Source organism: Eleutherodactylus coqui, chromosome 4 (assembly GCF_035609145.1).
Source record: "Eleutherodactylus coqui strain aEleCoq1 chromosome 4, aEleCoq1.hap1, whole genome shotgun sequence".
NCBI lineage: Eukaryota > Metazoa > Chordata > Amphibia > Anura > Eleutherodactylidae > Eleutherodactylus > Eleutherodactylus coqui.
In genome coordinates this window covers 161,482,285-161,495,988 of record NC_089840.1, presented here as the reverse complement: position 1 = coordinate 161,495,988, position 13,704 = coordinate 161,482,285, and the positions used below count along the sequence as shown (strand labels likewise).

The window sequence follows — 13,704 nt, the reverse complement described above, 5'->3', positions numbered from 1 at the left end:
CTCACATACTTCCCACACAGACTATAGCGGGTCCTGGTCATGGTTTCTTGGCCTTGTAATGCCACCTCCTCCTCCTGCTTGGGGTCATGGGATCAGCACTGGGCAACATGTATTTTCTCTCGTGTTACCACAGGTATCCGCAGCACTGGCTTGGGCCAAACAAAAGGAGCGTTACTGCATTCATGAGACGTTCACAGCTGTACTAGCATTAGAGTTCGCTTTATGATTGCCGAGGGTGTGTCCTGGGGGAAATGCAACTGCGCCAGGTTGGGCCCGTGGAACTTGTTCCTGGTTAATCCCGTCTTTGGAGCGGTGAAAGCAACCGCAACTAATTAAATGAGACGTTCACTGCTGTACTAGCATTGGAGTCCGCTTTATGCCCACGATTGCTGAGGGTGTGTGCAGAGGCCGAGGTCCTCGGCGGAGTGAAAGTCTGCTATGTTTGGGCACTGTAATTGCTTCATGTTTAATACTTTCCTTGGGTTCCTTTGGCTTGCCTATGCTGTGAGTACACAAAGACTTCCGATAGCGGTCTTTTACCTGTCTGACACTAATACACTGACTGAGTAGGGCAGAAAAGTAGGCCGAGGCCCTTCGCAGGGTGAAACTCTGCCATGTTTGGGCACTCTGATTTCCTCATGTGTAATATCATGCTTGACACAGCCTATGCTGTGAGCGCAGAATGACTTCCCATTGCGTTGCCTAACCTGTCTGGCACAAATACACTGACTGACTAGGGTAGAAATGTGGGCCGAGGTCCTTGGCAGGGTGAAACTCTGCCATTTTTGGGCACTCTGATTTCTTCTTGTGTAATACCATCTTTGTGCACCGACAGCATAGGCAAGCCCAAGGAACTCAAAGACTTTCCATCACGGTGTTCAGCTATCTAACACCTACACAGAATGAATTGTGTAGGGACACATGGATTTCCCATTGCTATGTAACTCGCGGCACCTTGGGTCACACAAGATGGAGGCTGGGACCGAGCCTGATCCTGGGCCCGCTCACGTGCTTCCCACACAGAGTATTGCTGCATTGTGCAGATGTGTAGAAGTCCCCCTTATGCCCACGTTTGCGGCTCCTGACAATTTTGCAGCGGAGGTGCCACGGGATTGGAATGATGATTGTATGTCAATTTATCATCGATTCTCAACAGCATTGTGGGCTATCGCCCCCCCTTTCAAAGAGGGTCGCTGCCTGGCCCTGCCAACCCTCTGCAGTGTGTGCCTCCAGTTCCTCCTCATCGCAGACGCACTTAGAAATAAACATAAGGGTGGTGTAGCTATGAAGCGAGCGTGTGGCATGAGGGCAGCTGAAGGCTGCGCAGGGAAACTTTTGTGTGCACCATGTAACCCAGGAGAAGAGGCAGCGGTGTCACCCGCAGGCAGTGATTGCCCTTGGTTGCAGGTAGTGTGGTGCTTAGCTAAGGTGTGCCTTGCTAATGAGTGTTTGACCGAAGTAAAAATTGTTACGGGGGTGGCGCCAGACTCTTGCCCCCATTGTGGCTTAATAGTGGGACCTGTGAGCCTCAGATGCAGCCATGAATGCTGCCCCTGCCCTTACCTATCCGTTTCTGTGGTGTTTCCATGACTTTTGGATGTTTTCTGGTGTTTCACAAGTCATGACCTATGCGGAGCATCGGTCCCATACAAAAATGCTCGAGTCGCCCATTGACTTTAATGGGGTTCGTTATTCGAAATGAGCTCTCGAGCATCGCGAAAAGTTTGAATCGAGCAACGAGCGCCCGAGCATTTTGGTGCTCGCTCATCTCTACTAATTACATGCTGCCTGTGATTGGTGTTTCTTTTGTATAAAGTCTGTGATGTCTGTATTGGGAGTCAGCTTGAAAAAGACTCCATGCGGAGTTGAAACGGTGCTGTCCCACTTTTATGGATTGAATAAAACCAACAGTTTTTGGACCATTGGTGGTGCTGCTCTTCTATGCTATTTTTGGACCATAAATATGGGGGTGGCCATCTTGTCTGTACATGACAAATGGTTGGGGGGGGGGGGCATCTTGTCTGTACAGGACTATGGGTTGGCCATCTTCTCTGAACATGAATATGGGGTGCCCATCTTGTCTCTACATGACTATGAGGTTGGCCATCTTGTCTGTACATGACTATGGGGGCCATCTTGTCTGTACATGACTATGAGAGCAGCCATCTTGTCTGTACATGACTATTAGGGCCATCTTGTCTGTACATGACTATGGGGGTGGCCATTTTGTGTGTACATAAATATGGGGGTGGCCATCTTGTGTGTACAAGACTATGAGAGCAGCAAACTTGTCTGTACATAAATATGGGGGTGGCCATCTTGTCTGTACATGACTATGGGGGTGGCCATCTTATCTGTACATAAATATGGGGGCAGCCATCTTGTCTGTACATGACTATGGGGTTGGCCATCTTGTTTGTACATGACTATAAGGGCAGCCATCTTGTCTGTACATGACTAGAAGGGGGCCATCTTGTCTGTACATGACTAGAAGGAGGCCATCTTGTCTGTACATGATTATGGGGTTCGCCATCTTGTCTGTACATGACTATGGGGTTTGCCATCTTGTCTGTACATAAATATGGGGTTGGCTATCTTGTCTGTACATAAATATGGGGTTGGCCATCTTGTCTGTACATAAATATGGGGTTGGCCATCTTGTCTGTACATGACTATGGGGTTGGCCATCTTGTCTGTACATGACTATAGGGTTGGCCATTTTGTCTGTATATGACTATGAGAGCTGCCATCTTGTCTCTCCATAAATATGGGGTTCACTATCTTGTCTGTACATGACTATGTGGGCGGCTATCTTGTCTGTACATGACTAGGGGAGTGGCCATCTTGTCTTTATGACTATGAAAGCAGCCATCTTGTCTGTACATGACTATATGAGTGTCCATGTCTTCTGTACATAACTGTGAGAGCGGCCATCTTGTCTGTACATGACTATCGGGATGGGCATCTTTTTAGTACATGACTATGAGAGCCGCCATCTTGTCTGTACATAAATAGGGGGGCAGACATCTTGTCTGTACATAACTACGGGGGGGGGGGGGGGGGAGGGCATCTTGTCTGCACATGACCATGGGGGTGGCCACCTTTTTTTTTGTACATGACTATAAGAGCCACCATCTTGTCTAAACTTGACTATGAGAGCGGGCCATCTTGTCTGTAGATGACTATGGGGTTGGACATGACTATGGGGTTGAATGATGCAGTTATACAGCGCAGTTCGACAGAGCAGGAGACAGGTAACATGCATAACTGTCCAAAGCCTGTAGGGAAATATTCTCCTCTCTGCACTAATCTCCTTCACTATCCTCTTTTCAAGCCTTCACTCTTTCTTCCAACGCCCAGCCCCAACACACTCCATCCACATCAGCCCCTCCCTCCTCTCCTCACCTATGTATGGCTCCCATGCACTGTTCAACTTCATAAGACGCCTTCAACCCCCCAATACTGCAAAGAAACACCTTAGCCACCCACACAAATCCCCTAGCCATTTGCTTACCCTTGCTACTCTGCTACTCCTAGCTGCAGGGGACATCTCCCCCAACCCAGGCCCACCCCGTTCTGTTCTCTACCAAATTGCCCCCCCCTGCCCCATTCAAATGCGCCCTATGGAACTCCCAATCTGCGTGTAACAAACTCCCAACTATCCATGACCTTTTCACCAGTAAACGCTTGAACTTGCTCGCCCTCACGGAAACCTGGATACAGCAGTCCGATTCTACCTCCCCTGCTGCATTATCCTATGATGGCCTGCAGTTCTCCCACACCCCCAGATCAGATGACAGACGCGGTGGAGGAGTAGGCATCATCCTCTCCCAAAACTGTACCTTCCAGGTCATTCCCTCAGCTCCCTCGCTTACCTTCCACTCCTTCGAAGTCCACACCCTGCGACTCTTCCGCCCAATGCCTCTGCGTGTCGCAGTTATTTACCGCCCCCCAGGTCCTGCCCGCCTGTTCCTAGACCACTTTGCTGCCTGGCTCCCCCACTTCCTATCCTGTGAAATCCCAACCCTCATCCTTGGTGATTTCAACATTCCTACTAACAACTCTAGCTCCTCATCTGCCTCCCGGCTTTTAACACTTACCTCCTCCTTTGGCCTATCACTAATCTCTGACTCCCCCACTCATAGAGATGGTAACACTCTCGACTTAGTTTTCCTCCGTCTCTGCTCTGCTTCTCACTTTACTAACTCCCCCCTTCCACTCTCAGATCACAACCTTCTCTCTTTCTCCATCAGGCACCCTAGCATCTCTCCTGACCCTCCTATCTATCGCACCTCTAGGAACCTCCAGGCTATCCGCACTAAACAGTTTGCCGAAACTGTTCAGTCCTCCCTATCGCCTATCTCTCGCCTCCCGTGCCCTAACCTGGCAGCCGAATATTACCACACCACCCTCAGCCGTGCCTTGGATGAAGTGGCACCGCCTGTGACGCGAGCTGTCAAACGCAGACCACGGCAACCCTGGCTCACGTCCCAAACGCGCTTCATCCGGCGGTGTTCTAGGTGCGCCGAGCGGCTGTGGAGAAAGTCAAAGCTGCCGGCAGACTTCCTCCACTTCAAATTCATGCTTAAAACGTATAACCTAGCCCTTCACCATGCCAAACAAGTTTATTTCACCTCCCTTGTCTCCTCACTATCCCACAACTCTAAACAACTCTTTGAGACCTTTCACTCCCTCCTCAGCCCCAAGGAACAGGCCCCAGCGACAGACCTGACTGCCGGAGAACTAGCTGCCTATTTCAAAGAAAAGATCGACCACATTCGAAAAGAAATCTCTGAAAGCGGCATGGTTAGCCCTGATCCCAGTTTCATCAGCACTGCATCCAGCACCTACTCACTATCTACGCTAGAACCAACGACAGAGGAAGAAGTCTCCAGGCTCCTTTCCGCTGCCCGCCCCACCACCTGCGATAGCGACCCTCTCCCCTCTCACCTCCTCTGCTCCCTTTCCCCAGCTCTCATTACTCACCTTACCACAATCTGCAACCTCTCCCTAACCTCTGGCACTTTTCCCTCCTCATTCAAACACTCCATTATATCCCCTCTGTTTAAAAAACCAACCCTTGACCCGACTAATGCTGCCAACTACCGACCCGTCTCAAACCTCCCCTTTATCTCTAAATTACTGGAACGCCTGGTCTACTCCCGCCTTACTCGCTTTCTCTCTGACAACTCGCTCCTCGACCCCCTCCAGTCTGGTTTTCGCTCTCTACACTCGACCAAAACTGCCCTTACAAAAGTAACAAATGACCTGATGACTGCAAAGTCGAGAGGTGATTACTCCCTACTAATCCTCCTTGACCTGTCTGCTGCATTTGACACTGTCGACCATAATCTCCTTCTCACTATGCTCCGCTCTATTGGTCTAAAGGATACTGCTCTCTCCTGGTTCTCTTCCTACCTCTCTGACCGCTCTTTCAGTGTTTCCTTTGCTGGTTCTATCTCTGCTCCACTTCCTCTCGCTGTCGGGGTACCCCAGGGTTCGGTCCTTGGTCCCCTTCTTTTCTCTATCTATACTGCCCCAATTGGACAAACCATCCACAGATTTGGCCTCCAATACCATCTCTACGCTGACGACACCCAACTATACACCTCCTCTCGTGAGATCTCTGGACCATTCCTCCAAAATATCACCGACTGTCTGTCCGCTGTCTCTAACACTATGTCCTCCCTTTTTCTCAAACTAAACCTCTCTAAAACTGACCTCCTTGTCTTTCCACCTTCTAACCGACCTCCCCTCAACATCTCCATTCCAGTGTCTGGCACCATTATAACCCCCAGACAGCATGCCCGATGCCTTGGGGTCACACTGGACTCTGACCTCTCCTTTGCCCCCCATATCCAATCTCTGGCCCAAACATGCCACATGCACCTCAGAAATATTGCTAAAATACGTCCGTTCCTCACCACGGACACGCTAAAGACGCTAGTGGTTGCGCTCATCCACTCCCGGCTTGACTACTGCAACTCGCTACTCATTGGCCTCCCCCGCACTAGACTCTCTCCACTCCAATCCATATTAAATGCAGCAGCTAGACTCATTTTTCCATCCAGTCGTTATTCAGACGCCTCTGCATTATGCCAGTCGCTGCATCGGCTGCCCATCCACTGCAGAACTAAATTTAAACTGCTATACCTCACTCACAAAGCTCTGCATGGCCCTGCGCCACCATACATCGCCTCCCTATTGTCAGTATACCACCCAGCGCGCTTACTCCGATCAGATAACACACTCAGACTAAACACCCCTGTAATACGAACCTCTCATGCCCGCCTGCAGGACTTCACTAGAGCAGCACCCATCCTCTGGAATGCTCTACCCCAAGGCATCCGGACAATTCCCGATGCACGAAATTTCAGACGTGCCTTAAAAACGCACCTCTTCAGGGAAGCATACCAAATCCCCTGACCTAGTCCCTCGCCCCTCCCTATGGTGCTCCACCCTGTTTGCCTCCTGATAAATGATGTGTACATAAAATTTCCTACTGCCTGTTTCCCCACCCCCTGCACCTCCTGTACCACCCTCAACCCATTTGTGTCTAACCCAATGTAGCTCACATTGTAATTGTTGCAATTGTTGTATTGTTTTGCATTTATCCATGCCTGAAAGCGCTGCGGAATAAGTTGGCGCTATACAAATAAAGATTATTATTATTATCTTTTTTGTACATGACTATGAAAGTGGCCATCTTGTCTGTAGATAATTATGGGGGGCAGACATCTTGTCTGTACATAACTATGAGAGCTGACATCTTGTCTGTACATAAATATGAGGGTGGCCATCTTGTCTGTACATGACTATGGGGGGGCTTCTTGTCTGTGCATGACTATGGGGTTGGGCATCTTGTCTGTACATGACTATGAGAGCAGCCATCTTGTCTATACATAAATATGGGGCCGACCATCTTGTCTGTACATGACTAGAAGGGTGCCATCTTGTCTGTACATGACTAGAAGGGGGCCATCTTGTCTGTATATGACTATGGGGTTCTCCATCTTGTCTGTACATGACTAGGGGGTTCTCCATCTTGTCTGTACATGACTATGGGGTTGGGCCATCTTGTCTGTACATAAATATGGGGTTGGCCATCTTGTCTGTACATGCTTATGGGGTTAGCCATCTTGCCTGTACATGACTATGGGGTTGGCCATTTTGTCTGTACATGACTATGAGAGCGGCCATCTTGTCTCTCCATAATTATGGGGTTTACTATCTTGTCTGTACATGACTATGTGGGCGGCTATCTTGTCTGTACATGAATAGGGGAGTGCCCATCTTGTCTGTACATAACTACGGGGGGGGGGGGGGGCGTCTTGTCTGTACATGACCATGGGGGTGGCAACCTTTTTTTTGTACATAACTATGAGAGCGGCTATCGTGTCTAAGCTTGACTATGAGAGCGGGCCATCTTCTCTGTAGATGACCATGGGGGTTGACATCTTTTTTGTACATGACTATGAAAGTGGCCATCTTGTCTGTAGATAATTATTGGGGGAAGACATCTTGTCTGTACATAAATATGGGTGTGGCCATCTTGTCTGTACATAAATATGAGGGGTGCCATATTGTCTGTACATGACTATGGGGGGGGGGGGCTCTTGTCTGTGCATGACTATGGGGTTGGCCATCTTGTCTGTACATGACTATGAGAGCAGCTCTCTTGTCTGTATATAAATATGGGGGCGACCATCTTGTCTGTACATGACTAGAGTGGGGCCATTTTGTCTGTACATGACTATGGGGGTGCCATCTTGTCTGTACATGACTATGGGGGTGCCAGCTTGTCTGTACATGACTATGGGGTTGGCTATCTTGTCTGTACATGACTATGAGATCGGCCATCTTGTCTGTACATAAATCAGGGGGCAGCCATCTTGTCTGTACATAAATAAGGGGGCGGCCATCTTGTCTGTGCATAAATAGGGGAGTGACCATTTTGTCTGTACATGACTACGGCGGGGGGTATCTGGTATGTACATAACTATGGGGGTGGCCATCTTATCTGTACATGACCATAGGGGTGGGCATCTTTTTTGTACATGACTATGATAGCGGCCATCTTGTCTGTAAATAAATATGGGGGCGGCCATCTTGTCGGTACATAAATATGGGGGTGGCCATCTTGTCTGTACATAAATATGGGATGGCAATCTTGTCCGTACATAAATATGGGGGTGGCCATCTTGTCTGTACATGACTAGAGTGGGGCCATTTTGTCTGTACATGACTATGGTGGGGCCATCTTGTAGGTACATGACTAGAGGGGGGGTCATCTTGTCTGTACATGACTATGGGGGGGGGCATCTTGTATGTACATGACTAGAGAGGGGCCATCTTGTCTGTACATGACTATAGGGGTTGGCTATTTTGTCTGTACATGACTATGAGATCGGCCATCTTGTCTGTACATAAATCAGGGGGCGGCCATCTTGTCTGTACATAAATAAGGGGGCAGCCATCTTGTCTGTGCATAAATAGGGGGTGGCAATCTTGTCTGTACATGACTGTGGGGGGGCATCTTGTCTGTACATAACAATGGGGGTGGCCATCTTGTCTGTACATGACCATAGGGGTGGACATCTTCATCTTTTTTGTACATGACTATGGGGGGCCCTCTTGTCTGTACATGACTATGGAGTGGCCATCTTGTCTGTACATGACTATGGGCGCAACCATCTTGTCTGTGCATGACTATGGGAGCGGCCATCCTTTCTGTACATGACTATGAGAGCAGCCATCTTGTCTGTACATAAAAATGGGGGCGACCATCTTGTCTGTACATGACTAGAGGGGGGCCATCTTGTCTGTACATGACTATGTGGGCAGCCATTTTGTCTATACATGACTTAGAGAGCGGCCATCTTGTCTCTCCATGAATATGGGGTTCACCATCTTGTCTGTACATGACTTTGGGAGTGGCCATCTTGTCTGTATGACTATGAAAGCAACCATCTTTTCTCTACATGACTATAGGGTTGGCCATATTGTCTGTACATGACTATGGGGGCACCTTCTTGTCTGTACATGACTATGGAGTGGCCATCTTGTCTGTACATGACTATGGAGTGGCCATCTTGTCTGTACATGACTATGGGGCCGACCATCTTTTCTGTACATGACTATGAGAGCAGCCATCTTGTCTGTACATAACTATGGGGGCGACCATCTTGTCTGTACATGACTAGAGGGGAGGGGGGGGCCTTCTTGTCTGTTCATGACTATGGAGTGGCCATCTTGTCTGTACATGACTATGGGGGCAACCATCTTCTCTGTACATGACTAGAGTGGGGCCATTTTGTCTGTACATGACTATGGTGGGGCCATCTTGTAGGTACATGACTAGAGGGGGGTCATCCTGTCTGTACATGGCTATGGGGGGGCCATCTTGTATGTACATGACTAGAGAGGGGCCATCTTGTCTGTACATGACTATGGGGTTGGCTATCTTGTCTGTACATGACTACGAGATCGGCCATCTGGTCTGTACATAAATAAGGGGGCAGCCATCTTGTCTGTGCATAAATAGGGGGGCAATCTTGTCTGTACATGACTATGGGGGGGCATCTTGTCTGTACATAACAATGGGGGTGGCCATCTTGTCTGTACATGACCATAGGGGTGGACATCTTCATCTTTTTTGTACATGACTATGGGGGCCCCTCTTGTCTGTACATGACTATGGAGTGGCCATCTTGTCTGTACATGACTATGGGGGCAACCATCTTGTCTGTACATGACTATGGGGGCAGCATTCTTGTCTGTAGAAGACTATGAGAGTAGCCATCTTGTCTGTACATAAATATGGGGGTGACCATCTTGTCTGTACATAACTATGGGGTTGGCTATCTCGTCTGTACATGACTTTGAGAGCGGCCATCTTGTCTCTCCATAATTATGGGGTTCACCATCTTGTCAGTACATGACTAAGGGAGTGGCCATCTTGTCTGTATGACTATGAAAGCAACCATCCTGTCTGTACATGACTATGGGGTTGGCCATATTGTCTGTACATGACTATGTGGGTGTCCATTTCTTCGGTACATAACTATGAGAGCGGCCATCTTGGCTATACCTGACTTTTAGGGTGGACATCTTTTTTGTACATGACTATGAGAGTGTAGTAGACATGATGATTAGTTAGCGTAAAATGTCTATTGATTTGTATAAACTAGATGTATTACTCAGCTGTATTGATTTAACTATGTAGAGGCTAATGGCTGCATAATCTCATTATGGTAATTGCTGGACAATGGCATGGTGAAAGATGTGTTCTATAACTTTAGCCTAATATAAAGCTCTGCTGCAGCCTCTTAAAGGGTTAAAGTCACATTCCTATACTGAAGAAATGTATCCATTTTGGGCGTCTTCCCAGCCCTCCCCTACCCTCACCTTCTGAAACAAAGAAACTACTTTTGCCTAACCACATGTTGGAAGGACAAAGACTAGCTCATACACTGGACTTGAGAGAGGTGTGGGGAGGGGAGAGTTACTGATGTAATGTGTTATACGCCCATAAAGGGCAGGTATTATGTGTTTCAATAAACCTGAGGCTCTGAGCATTGTACGCCTAGATCCAGTTTAGACCTGAGACTTACAACTTGTGTCTGACTTCATTGTTATAAGGCATGCACATGCCATACTATACAATTAGGAAGCTACAGAATACCCTGAAACCTGCTGGAGAAAAATACAATCCAGTACAAGAGAGGCCATCTTGTCTGTATATGATTATGGGGTTCACCATCTTGTCTGTACATGACTATGGGAGTGGCCATCTTGTCTGTATGACTATGAAAGCAACCATCTTGTCTGTACATGACTATGGGGTTAGCCATATTGTCTGTACATGACTATGAGGTTGGCCATTTTGTCTGTATATGACTATGAGAGCGGCCATCTTGTCTCTCCATAATTATGGGATTAACTATCTTGTCTGTACATGACTATGAGAGTAGCCATCTTGTCTGTACATAAATATGGGGGTGCCCACCTTGTCTGTACATGACTACGGGGGGGGGTCTGTACATGACCATGAGAGTGGCCATCTTGTCTAAACTTGACTATGGGAGCGGGCCATCTTGTTTGAACATGACCATTGGGGTGGACATCTTTTTTTTACATGAATATGAGAGCAGCCATCATGTCTGTACATCACTACGGGGGGCAGCCATCTTGTCTGTACATAACTATGGGTGTGGCCATCTTGTCTGTACATGACTACAGGGGCGGCCATCTTGTGTGTACATGACCATGGGGGTGGCCATCTTTTTTGTACTTGACAATGAGAGCGGCCATCTTGTCTACATAACTACGGGGGGGGGGGGGGGGGAGGGCGGCCTTCTGGTCTGTACATGACTATGGGGGCAGCTATGTTTTCCTGAACTACATTTAATAGCATTTAGAAGATATGCTTTACGGCAGTCTCTTTGGCCATTGGCCATTGACTTTTATGGGAGACTGTACTAAGCATGCTCTGTGACCTGTGCATGGGTCATTTTTCATGAAGGGGGCATAGATAGTCACAGCTTATACCTATTGTAAATAGTCCTGTGTTACCTATATATAGGTGTAATCCTGCCTGTGATGTCAGTGAGATGACTGCTCTAAAGCTCTCTACAGTTAAGGAAGCGTTAGACTAGTATTAGTTCAAGGTTCTGTGGTCCCTGTGCAGTGAGGAGGAAGAGGGGGAGTGCTGTGCCATCACCTATTGTGAATGGTGGGTCCTGTGTTATCTACATATCGGTGTCATCTCTCAATGTAATCCTTTCTGATGTCAGTGAGATGACTTATGCCAAACTCTCTAAAAATCCGGAAGTGTCAGACTAGTATTAGGCTCTGTGGTCATTGTGCAGGGAGGGGGAGAAGGTGAGCTGTGACATCACCTATTGCGAATGGTCCTGTGTTACCTACATATAGATGTAATGCTGTTTATTATGTCAGTAAGATGACTGATGCAAAGCTCTAAACAGATCAGCAAGTGTTCGGCCAGTATTAGACTCTGTGGTTAGTGTGCAGGGAGGGGGAGGAGGTGAGCTGTGAAATCACCTATTTTGAATGGCGTATCACATGTCACCTACATATAGGTGTAATCCTGTTTGTGATGTCGGTGAGTTGACCGCTATAAAGCTCTCTACAGATCAGGAAGTGTCAGACTAGTATTATGCTCTATGATCAGTGTGCAGGGAGGAGGAGGAAGTAAGCTGTGAGGAGGAGGTGGTGAGGAATTGTAAATTATAGGTCCCGTGTTATCTACATATAGGTGTAATTCTGTCTGTGAAGTCAGTGAGATGACTGCTGTAAAGCTCTCTATAGATCAGGAAGTGTCACAGTAGTATTAGGCTCTGGTCAGGGTGAAAAATGCAGGGATGCAAGATTTAAAAAAGTACAGATTTTGACCTTTACCACAAACTCTCAGCTGTAGTTGGCATCACTGGGTCTACAGCTGCATGGAGTGGTCAGCAGACACCACTGGATCAGCAGTCTTCAGAGTTCCACCACTTGGTAATATACTGATCTATTCTGGAAGATAAAATACAAAGATGCAGTATTTTGGAGCCTCCAAAACAAATCTGGTCGACATGCTGGAAGCTGCTCAGTTAGATTCAAGGTGTGTACATGGGCAAGTAAGTTACGGGGGACAAAAGTATCTAATAAGTCTAGCAAGTTGCACAAAATGTATCATGCTGTGTGCAAAAAATGGTAGGATTCTTCCTACCTTGTTGACTTCTAAACACTGTACAAGCAAACAAAGATACCATTGATAAATTTACTGTAATGTCCCAGAAACTCTGCATTTTTATACACCACCCACAGAACACTTGTGAAAGCACCACATTCACCTTTAGAAGCTGTTTTAGGGGTTAAAATGTTATGCAAAAAAGTATCTGAAACCGAGAAATCACCCCATTCAGATTTATGGAAGAGATTTCAATTTGTGTGAATTTCTGCAATAGCTCTGCACCTGTAAGCATCTTTTCTTGACTGCAGCCCCCACATGTCAGGTCATTGCAGCTACATCACTATATTAATGAATTTTTTATATTCTTCTATTACCTGCTAGAAGGAAGGCTTGCAGCCCATGCAATGCTTTCTCTGGGCTCTGCTGCTCTGCAGACAAGTCTCCTTGGCGTTTCTTCTGCTCAGTTGCTAGAAACATTGTTGCTAAGAAGAATGTAAACAAACTTGCTCTAGAATCCCGAAGCCCAGTGAATTGCTGTGACAATCCTCATCCTTTCTTCCTGCCAGAGCTAAAGTAGACCACCACATGCTCAAAAACCCTCGCCACAGAACAACGAATTTGCGCACGAATGAGGAAAGAGCAGGTACATTTGCACATATTACTGCACTTTTGCGCATGCCGGACCAGTTTACGCACGCGTGCAACACACTTTTTCCGTGGTTTACATGTTAATTAGCCTAATGAGGTGCAGATCTGTACATTTCCTCGCATTTTGCGCAGTGTTTCATGCTTGCATATTTCCGTACCTCCCATAGACCTCTATCAGGGCCTTGGTGTGAAAATATGCAGAAAAAAAAAAGCATGTCCTACATTTTTTTGCGCACACAAAACTCCCCTCACAAAACATGCTCTACGGATGAACCTATTGTAGTCAATAAGCTCTGTTCTCTGTGTTTTGTGCGTGCAGATTTTGTACATGTAAAACCACTGCAAACACGGTCATGTGA

General features: G+C 47.4%; 1 long non-coding RNA gene across 1 annotated transcript in view; it reads right to left on the bottom strand.

Moving 5' to 3' along the window:
* Positions 1-13,166, bottom strand: part of LOC136625819 (uncharacterized) — a 38,016-nt gene extending 24,850 nt beyond the window's left edge. Inside the window, exons 1-2 of the long non-coding RNA XR_010792584.1 lie at positions 13,072-13,166; positions 12,421-12,537 (exon numbers count right to left, since the gene is read on the bottom strand). This is a non-coding gene — a long non-coding RNA (uncharacterized lncRNA). The remainder of the gene's footprint in view (positions 1-12,420; positions 12,538-13,071) is intronic.
* Between the last annotated feature and the right edge of the window lie 538 nt (positions 13,167-13,704).